This window comes from Macaca mulatta, chromosome 9 (assembly GCF_049350105.2).
Source record: "Macaca mulatta isolate MMU2019108-1 chromosome 9, T2T-MMU8v2.0, whole genome shotgun sequence".
Classification (NCBI taxonomy): domain Eukaryota; kingdom Metazoa; phylum Chordata; class Mammalia; order Primates; family Cercopithecidae; genus Macaca; species Macaca mulatta.
The window spans coordinates 118,615,549-118,625,648 of record NC_133414.1 but is presented as its reverse complement, the minus strand read 5'-3'; the positions used below and the strand labels follow the sequence as shown (position 1 = coordinate 118,625,648).

At 39.1% G+C, this 10,100-nt stretch overlaps 1 non-coding gene across 1 annotated transcript; it reads right to left on the bottom strand.

Moving 5' to 3' along the window:
• Window positions 1-7,486: 7,486 nt before the first annotated feature.
• LOC144331461 (18S ribosomal RNA) lies at window positions 7,487-8,436 on the bottom strand. The gene has a single exon (XR_013398524.1). It is a non-coding gene; the product is annotated as an 18S ribosomal RNA (ribosomal RNA).
• Between the last annotated feature and the right edge of the window lie 1,664 nt (window positions 8,437-10,100).

Here is a 10,100-nt window from a genome sequence, read left to right as displayed (position 1 = left end):
AAAAATTCCAAATTAGCTTTGTGGATCCTCTGCATTCAAGAAGGTAAAGCATGATTATCCACTTCTTAAGAAGGGAAAGTGTGATTATCCACTCCTTAAGTCTGGGCTGTACATGCTGATTTCCTTCCAAAAGAAAAAGTATGGAAAAAGAGGAAAAAAATAATGTTAAGATGGAGAAAACTGACAAACACAACCTCAGCAAGGTGATCAAGGTTAATATTAATAGTGATAAGCTGTATAGAGATGTAACTTTGATATGACATGATAAACATGATACCTTTCATCACTCATCTCTGGGATTTTCCCTTAAATATCCACAACTCAATCTAATTATAAGAAAACACTAGACCATTCTAGCAAAGGGACATTCTACAAAATACCTGACTGGTATTCCTCAAAACTGTCAAGGTCATCAATAACAAGACAATTTGTAAAATGGTCACAGCCCAGAGAAACCTAAGGAGGTATGATGACTACATGTAATGATGTATTTTGAGTAAAATTCTGGGACAGTAAAAGATACTATGAAAAACTCTAAGGATATTTAAATAAATGTAAATTCTAGCTAATAATAAAATATCAATGTTGGTTCATTAATGATAACAAATATAACATAGTAATGTAAAATGTTGGCCTTTCCTTTGACTTGTGAAACTGGATCTAAGGCTATGATTCCTTCTTTCCCATATGTCTCTGAGTGCTCCATTCCTTTAATGGGTCATGACTTTTTTATCCAAGTTGGAAGCTTCAGTCTCTCTCCAACAGAAAGACATCCAAGTCTCAGTATCCCCTGAGAAAGAAATCCATCTTTTACTGGCCCTTTTGCCTCCCCAAAGTCAGCAACCATCCCCTGTCCTAGAGAAAATACTAAAGTGACCAAGTCTGTATGGGACACCAGTTCTCCGGAAAGGCCATCAGTGCAAAGCCTGTTAAAATAAAACTCAAGCCAGCCATATGCTACCCATGCAAACTCCAATATATTTGCAGGCCAGAAGCCCAACAGAGGATATGGCCCTTCCTGGAAAAATTTCTACAGCATGAGCTAATTCAGCCCTGCCAATCCCCTTGTAATACTCCAATCCTGCCTGTGGAATACTGCTTTGTTGAAGACCTTAAGGCAGTAAATGTCTCAGTTGTTCCCATTCATCCTATAGTCCCCAACCCCTACACTCTCCACTCCCAAATACCTGGGTGGACTAAATTTTATAACATGCCGTATTGAAAGGATGCTTTTTTTGGTAAACGGTTACATACGGATTCCACCTACATTTTGCCTTAAGTACTAGTCATGCTATCACTATATTATCTTTTATTTACGGCCTGATCCACCTAAATAAATACTACAGGACAAGTAGAGATTGACACTCAGGCAATGTATAATCAGGCAATGTAGTTATACTCTTTTGGTAAAGGGGACCCAAGAGCTGACTCAGTGAGGAATGCTGTCAAATCAGCCTTACCCTTTATAAGTTGGTTCCTTCCTTTCTTAGGGCCTGTATTAGTTGTCTTTCTTCTTTTAATCTTTGAACCATGCTGGTTTAACTTTCTGGTAAAATTCATGTCTTCTGGACTGAAACAGTTTTATGCCAAGCGAATGGTCATGCAAGGCTTCCAGCCTGTTCCAGAAACTGCCATCCAAGAGTCATATAGCCCATTCCATTCAGCCACAAGAAATTTCTACTCCGCCTAGAAACAGATACAGGGACTACGTCCTTGCTCAGCAGAAAGTAGCTCCAGAGGAAAAGATCTTCACTCCTTAACAATAAGGAGCATAAAATCTCTCAAGGGGGGAATGAGACAAACAAGTTGGCTGATTTCCTGTTTGAATGTGGTCTGGAGAAAAAGAACAAAAGCCCCTTACTCAAACTGTAGCTTATTTAATCTCCAGATAATTAGCATCAAAGGCCCAAGAAGCTATTTTTTTCTTTCTTTCTTTTTTTTTTTTGGAGACAGAGTCTTGCTCTGTCACCCAGGCTGGAGTGCGATGGCATGATCTCTGCTCACTGCAACCTCTGGCTCCCGGGTTCAAGTGATTCATCTGCCTCAGCCTCCTGAGTAGCTGGGATTATAGGCGCCTGCCATCACGCCCAGCTATTTTTTTTTTTTTTTTTGTATTTTTAGTAGAGACGGGGTTTCGCCATGTTGGCCAGGCTGGTTTTGAACTCCTGACCTCAAGTGATCCGTTGGCCTGGGCCTCCCAAAGTGCTAGTATTACAGGCGTGAGCCACTGTGCCCGGACCCAAGAAATTATTAACCACATGTATCTGCTTTAGGGGGCTAGAGACGTCCATGAGGCCCTATATGTGCAGCTAGGCTTAAGTTTCAACTCATAGTGAACTTTTCCTTATTTTAATAACAAAAACCACGCCGAGGCATAGAAATTTAAAATGCTAATGTTACATGCAGTGTGTGTTGAAGCATGTAAAGCCACTATGAAAATGCTAGAGAAATCCCTTCTGTACATGCCCCGACATTATCCCTTCCTATAGGAAAGTTTTATAAAACTAACCCACACTGTCCTCGGAGAGGAGTTCACCTTTTTCCTTTCCTGTTGCTGACTTCCCTTGTGCACAAACTAAATCAATCTTTCTCTTTTTCTTTGCTGCTATGTCTGGAGACCTTTCCTGGTTTTTGTTCCGGGAGATTGCAAGAACCCAGGACGCCCATAGCAGATTAGCCATGTGTTAGTAATTATTGGAAGTAGGTAATGGGTATTGGTAGTTTATTATATATTCTCTCTACTTCTGTATATATTTCAAATGTTTTTACCAAAACAGGTTTTTTATTTTTTAAGTTTGAGAAACAATATGTGGAAGAAATTGAAAGAATTACTAGGTATAAGTTAAAAGTCACTGTTGTGAGTTGCAAGGAATGTAGTGCAAATACATTCTGAATTTTATTCTTAAGTTTATCCAATGTTGAGGAAGCTTATATCCTAAATGGTTTCAGATGTCTAGAAATAAGTGTATTTCTCACATTTAGAATAATTTATGAGGGCAAAGGGAAGTTCAGTCGCTGGAAAATGTTTGATTTGACTACTTATAAACCATTGCATTGAAAACATTTTTGTCCCATAATCATCCATAGTCCTGGTCTGCCTACCAATTTATAATCCACTGAATAAGTTCATGGAAAGGGATGCAAAAAGAGTTTTTGTTTATAAATGAGCCTTAAAATCTTTCTTTAAAAACAGACATCAATTATTTTTGGTTTCTATTAATGTTCTCTTTCTTATTCACCAATACTTAGATATGTTTATATATATATATATATATATATATCTGTCTGTATGTGGAATAAAAATCTTTCTCTGAAAAATTTCTCTGTGCTAAGCAATCATTTTAATTATTGCTTCATACAATTTTTAAAAGATAGCAGTAAATGCTGCTTAAATTCCAAGTCAATCTATAGAAACCCCTACTGTTGTGAAAATGGTTTGGTCTTAATTTGGTAGTGTGCGACTTGCTTTAGGAAAATGTGTTATGACCAATTCTGACCAGATGGTATTTATTTCTTCTTTCCCCTTTTTTTCCTGCACCTCTTAGTGTTTTGCAAGAGTGTTAGAGAAAATATGACCACAGTGAGAGCAAAGGTTGAATTTTTGGCAAACTATGAATAATCATGATGTCAGCCAGATGATCCCACATTTTGTACTCAAATAATTTGCTTTATAGTAGATATTTTACTACTTTACTGTTGAGAGGCAGTAAGTTTATTATTGAAAAATTCTCAACTACATTTACTAATTTATTAAAAACACACACTGCATGCTGTATAGTCCTGGAAATATTAAGGACTTAATTCTCTGTCTCAATCACTGGCTTGCTCTAGTTGTCTCTCTGTCACTGGAGATATTTACTCCCTGAGTTGGAAGTGATTTTCCCATGCTCACACTGTTAATTAGTAGCAAAAGCAATCTAAAAATCCACTCATCTTTCCACAAAATCTCCAATGTCTCTGTTGAGTTTTGAATATCTTTATTGCACCCTCTTTGCATGATCCCTTTAGAGAACAAGTAACATACAGAAAATTGTTTTTCCCACTTCAAATGAGTGATTATGTGTGTTTTTCATATGTATGATATTATGTGTATGTGTATGTATATGTGCGTATTTACTTTGCCAAAATATGACAGGGGAAGCAGATGAAAAATGCTGTAAATGAACAAACCCTGGACTCTGAGTAATTGTCAGGTTTACTTACACAGAGTCTATTACGTGTAATATTCATTTAACCATTGGCTAATACCTCTGTCAGTAAGTGATCACAAAATGTGCCTATTTGTGGTTAGAGTTGTTTTTTTCCGCCTTAATGAACATCGAAATGTCTTCATTAATTTGTTATGTGACACCATGATCTATTGCCTCTAGGACAAAACCCTAAAAGCTCGCATTCAATCCTCTCTTGGTCTCTATTTTCAGTATCATCTCATTCTATTCCTCACCATAAACCATGTTTACTATTTCTTAAACATGTCCTAGCCTTTTATTTCTCTGTTTATGTCAGTCCTAGAAATATCTCACTCCATACTCACTTCTTTCACCGGTAATTCTCATTCTAGCTACCCTTAATGTGTGCAGACTCCATGAAGTTCTCTCTGCCTTCACAAGCTCCCCATGATTTCTTCCTTTTTTGAATCCCTGTAGGAACAGCTCTTATTAATAAATGTGCAACTTTCGTGACTGTTGGCAAAATGTGGACAAGGACTGAAGATTATATATCTCTGTATATAAAAGTCCAAAGTAGAAGCAATATAAATGTTAGTGAATCTAGTAAACAATCGGTAACTTTCCCAACACACAGTGGTACCTCCTAAAACCCCAATCATTAGTGAGTGACAAGAAGGAAGAGGCAAAATCACCAGCCTAGAGCAGGGGTTCCTAAAAGCCTATGGACCATGGATCAGCTAAAGGGGCTGCGTCATAATCATTTTGAGGACTTAAGTAATTCAGAGCACTGTCCCAGAGGGCCTGATGCTGGTTTGTGGATGTGTCTCACAATTTGCAAATGTAGTCAAAAGAACACTGAGGTGGGCATTTGCATTCATAAAAAGTTGTCATTTTCTGGCTTTAGGCAAAGGTTTCCAACCATAGCTGCACATTACAAACACCTGGGATGCTTTCAAATTAAATGCATGCCAGGCCTCTCCTCTAGAGATGCTCATATAATTAGTCTAGACTAGGCCCTGGTATCCGCATTCTTAAAAGCTCCCAAAGTGATACTAGTGTTCAGACAGAATTGAGAACTATTGCATAGATATCCTTTTAAATTCAATCCATGAAAATTATTGGAAATGTCTCTCTGTGGCCCCTAATTCAAGTCATTTCCTTTGCCTTCTCTTACCCCACTCCACCTCCCACCCAAGCCAGGAGATACTTTCTTTTTGCTGGCATGAATTTTTTCCCGCTTAGTTTTTATGAGTTTGTCTTTTATGGAAATGCCTATTGGAATTAGTTCACCTGGGAAGGCCTCCGGGGCAGGGATAATGGGTGGTGAGGTGTTTACAGCATGATTCATTCCACCATCCTATTTATCTTCTCAATGAGCAAAGTAGCTTACAAAGTCTTTAAAACTGCTTTATGTTACTAAGATAACTAATTCCCTGGGCTTACATAGTAGTGGGAATTAATTCTTTGAGCATGCCTAAAATAGGTCACCATGGAAGGTAGTTTTAAGAACTAAAAGGAAAAATAAATACTTATGAATCATGTTGCCTGTTTCCTGGCAACCCAAGCTCACTTGTTCCCTTAATCCACAACTGCCATTATTTCACTGGAGACCCATGTGCTTTCTTTCCTAATAATTGATCACTTTTTCCAGAATTGAGAGTTGTCGTTGGAAGTGATTAAATTCTAGGTCAAAAGCAGGAACAAACTCTTACTTTTTAATCATTCTGTCATCAATTTGAGACCTGAGTGTGATGCATAATTTATTCTCTCAAAATAAAAGAAAACAAAGTATCTATTTTTTTTTTTTTTAAAGTGAGCCAAGAACGTGAAGGGGACTGTTGTCTCCTTACAGGTATGTGCAGTTGACAAACACAGGGCCACTCATCTCTAGAATACCACAGATACATGAGTTTTTAACTTCAGGCAATTGCAGTTGAAAAAAAATAAAGAGGAAATTCTGTGCTTTGGCCTTCAATTAATTGAGTCCTCAAGGAACCAAAGGCTGAACCTACTAGTTTTAGAAACAAAATAAAGTTATGTCTCAGAATACAAGGTGTAAGGATGCATACAACCCCCTTTAATGGGAGATTATAATGCAGCTTGTGCTTGGTCTCTTTAAAATTGGCCTCTGTCTAGGGTTGCATTTGTATTCTTATTGCAAGGGCTTTTGATGTGATATTTATGGATATAACCAATGGGGTGTTGATGATGAACTTGCTTGTAGAGCTCCAGCCTTTCAGTCCCAATTGTCTGGTTATTATTGCAGTGATATTCTTGAAGGAAACAATGCCCTTTAATTATTGCAGCACAAAACGAGCCCCAGAAAATGTCTGTCTTATTTCAGGAATATGTTTCTAAACTTTAAAGTGTTGTCTGTGAGTTGCTGAGTGCAAAAATAGCCAAAGAGCAGTGATGTTTTTGGTAAACAGGCGGGGGTTAAGTTTGCCGAGTTCCTTTTACTTTTTTTAACCTTTCCTTAAAAGCATGCCTGTGTTGGATTAACAGTGAAGGTAGCATGGGCTTGTTTGTGCTTGCTATGCCGGGCTGTTAAGTATCGGTGAGGCTTTCGGTCTGATTTAGGCTTATGCAGTGGAGAAAGTATTCATGTTACTTATACTAGCATTATTGCTTCTATAAGGTAATAGATTAATCCAATGTGGTGTGAGGAGTTCAGTTATGTGTTTGGGATTTTTTGGGTGGTTGATGTTGAGCTTGAACGCTTTCTTAATTGGTGGCTGCTTTTAGGCCAACTATGGTAATTGGGGTTTTTACTCTCTCCGCAAGGTTTTTTCCTAGTGTCTAAAGAGCTGTCCCTCTTTAGACTAACAATTAAGCTTACAGGAGGATTAAGTGGTTCTGTAGGTAAGCTTAAGGTCGAACTAAGATTCTATCTTGGATAACCAGCTATCACCAGGCTCGGTAGGCTTGTCACCTCTACCCAGAAATCTTCCCACTATTTTGCCACATAGACGGGTGCGCTCTTTTAGCTGTTTTTGGGTAGCTCGTCTGGTTTCGGGGAATTTGGCTTGTAGTTCTCTTTGTGAAATTATTTCTAGCTAATTCATTATGGGAAAGGTAGAGGAGTTAGTCCTTGCTGTTTTGTGCTTGGGTGGTTTTCTGTCTTTCCCTTACGGTACTATATCTATAGCGCCAGATTAAAATTTCTATCGCCTATACTTTATGTAGGTGAATGGTTTAGTATGTGTTGGTTTGGTATTAGTGTTGGTTATGCTTAGGGCTAGTGTTAGCTCAAGGCAATCGAGTGATATTGAGATCTTCTGGATGTAAGCCAGATGCTTTGTATTAAGCTATACCTTGATTTATCCAAGTGCACCTTCCAGTACACTTACCGTGTTACGACTTATCCCCTCTATATAAATATTAGGGTGTTTAGTTAAGATGTTCCTTAAGTATATTTGAGGGGAGTGACGGGCGGTGTGTGCGTGCTTTATGGACTAGTTCAATTAAGCACTCTATTCTTAATTTACTGCTAAATCCTCCTTGGACTCTTAGGTTTCATAAGAGTTATCATGGGGTTTTCTGAGGTGGAAAATGTAGCCCATTTTTTACCGTCTCATGGGCTACACCTTGACCTAACGTTTTTGCGGTGGAGGGCAATTGCGCTCACTTCGTAACCTTCATCAGGGTTTGCTGAAGATGGCGGTATATAGGCTGAGCAAGAGGGGGTGGGGTGGATCGGGGTTTATCGATTATGGAACAGGCTCCTCTAGGGGGATGTAAAGCACCGTCAAGTCCTTTGAGTTTTAAGCTGTTGCTTGTAGTATTCTGGCGAGTAGTTTTGTTATTTAACTATTGAGGTTTAAGGCCAAGCATAGTGGGGTGTCTAATCCCAGTTTGGGCCTTGGCTATTGTGTGTTCAGAAGTTTTAAAGCCACTTTCGTAGTTTATTTTACATCAGCTAGGGTTTTACAGTTTAGATGGAGTTTAGCTTTATTGCATCAGATCTTAAACACCCTCTACGCCGATCTCTATTGGCTAGGGTTAATCGTATGACCGCGGTGGCTGGCACGAAATTGACCAGCCCTTGATATAGCATAGCTTAAATAAACTTTCGTTTATTGCTAAATACTTGTCACTGCTGTCTCCCGTGGGGGTGTGGCTAGGCAAAGTGTTTTGAGCTGCGTGTGCGTGCTTGATACTTGCTCCTCTTGATCATGGTGATTTATAGGGCGTCTTCACCGGGGCGGGGATGCTTGCATGTGTAATCTTGCTAAGAGCCAATAGAAAGGCCAGGACCAAACCTATTTGTTTATGGGGTGTGCAAGCCCATCTAGGCATTTTCAGTGTCTTGCTTTAGGCGGGTTTAAGCTACATAAACGGGGGTGTGGGTGTGATTGTGGGGTGGTTTCTTTGGGGTTGGGGGGGGTCGTGGGTTGGTGTCAAGAGTGTTTGGTGAAGTAAATATTTATTAGTTGAGGGGATGGCAGTTGGAGTCGTGCACACCTAAAAGATGAAAATATAAGCTCTGGCCGGGCAAGATGAGGCTTTTGTTTTTGGGGTTTGGCAAAAGTGGGTTTCGGATGAAGGTCAGAGATGGGGGTGGGGGGGTTTGGCGGAATTTTTATTGTGGTTTTGTGGTATGGTGGAAATGGTGTCATGGAATTGGTTATTGGTATGTCCTACAAGCATGAATTAAATAACACCTTGCTAAAGTCCGTGTGGAGCTAGAATATTGAACGTAGGTGCGATCAACAACTGCATGTACTAGGGATCAAAGACAGTCACTAGGACTACTTCCCATTACCCCCAGCCCCTGCTTTTAGTGTACATACCCTTATGTGATCCCTGTTCCTTGAGTGTAGGCAGGACCTGTAGTTTTCTTCTAAACTAAAACAATAGCATATGACAAAGGTGATGAGTATCACTCCCCTGGTTGGTTTATGTTACATAGCAAAGATGATGAGCTATTACTCCCATTTACCTCATTTGCATAAGATTCCACCTAAGCAGACTGAAACTCTGTGGGGTTCATGAAGTCAGTAGTCATGTTGGAAAAGCTCATGTGTCCAGGAATTGCAGGGGGCCTCTAGGAACTGTGTGGCCTCTAGGAGTTGAGGATAATCTCCAGCCAAAGAGCCAACAAAAAGCTTGAGCCCATCAGTCATACAACCACAATTAATTTGCCAACAACCTGAAAAAACTTAGAAGCTGATGCTTCTGCAGTCAAGTCTTCAGATGAGAATACAGCTCACCTGACTTATTGATTGTAGCCTTGTAAGACCAAAAGCAGAAGGCTGAGTTAAGCCACATCTAGACTTCTGACTTCCACAGAGTGTGAGAAAATAGATGTGTTTTGTTTAAAGTCACTGATTTTGTGGTAATTTATTATGTAGCAATACAAGACTAATATAAGCAGAGACCCCCTGGAGGCTTTTAAATGAAAAAATTTGCCTAGCTGGCATTTGCTTATCTGAACCAGGTAATTAAGAAAAATTGCAATTGAAATCTGCAACAATATATGATCCTCTGACTTGACAGTGGAGTCTAATAAAAGGGAGAACTTTCACTCATTCCTACCAGAAACCAAAGGTTGCGAGAGGGGAGCAGTGTGGAAATAAAGTTTTCTGTTATATTCTTACCTGCTCTCACTGTAACACTTTGACATTATGCTATCTTTTTGCTATTTGTTCTCATAAATTTTCAACATGGAGAAAAGAGAGTAATCTTCATTTCTCATCAATGAAAGTATTGTTTCCCATCTGCATTTCTCAAGGATCACTTTAGAAAGGTAACAAAGGGTTTTATTATAGAAGCTGGGCTTCTGGGGCTTGATAATTTATCCACCTTGTTATTCACTGTTCAGCTGTTAGAGCTCAAGGAAGGTACCTCCATCTTTGTAATAGGACAATGATATAAGATAATCCAAATCAGTGGATAGAAAAAAGGGTGCATCCCACATGATGTGGAATT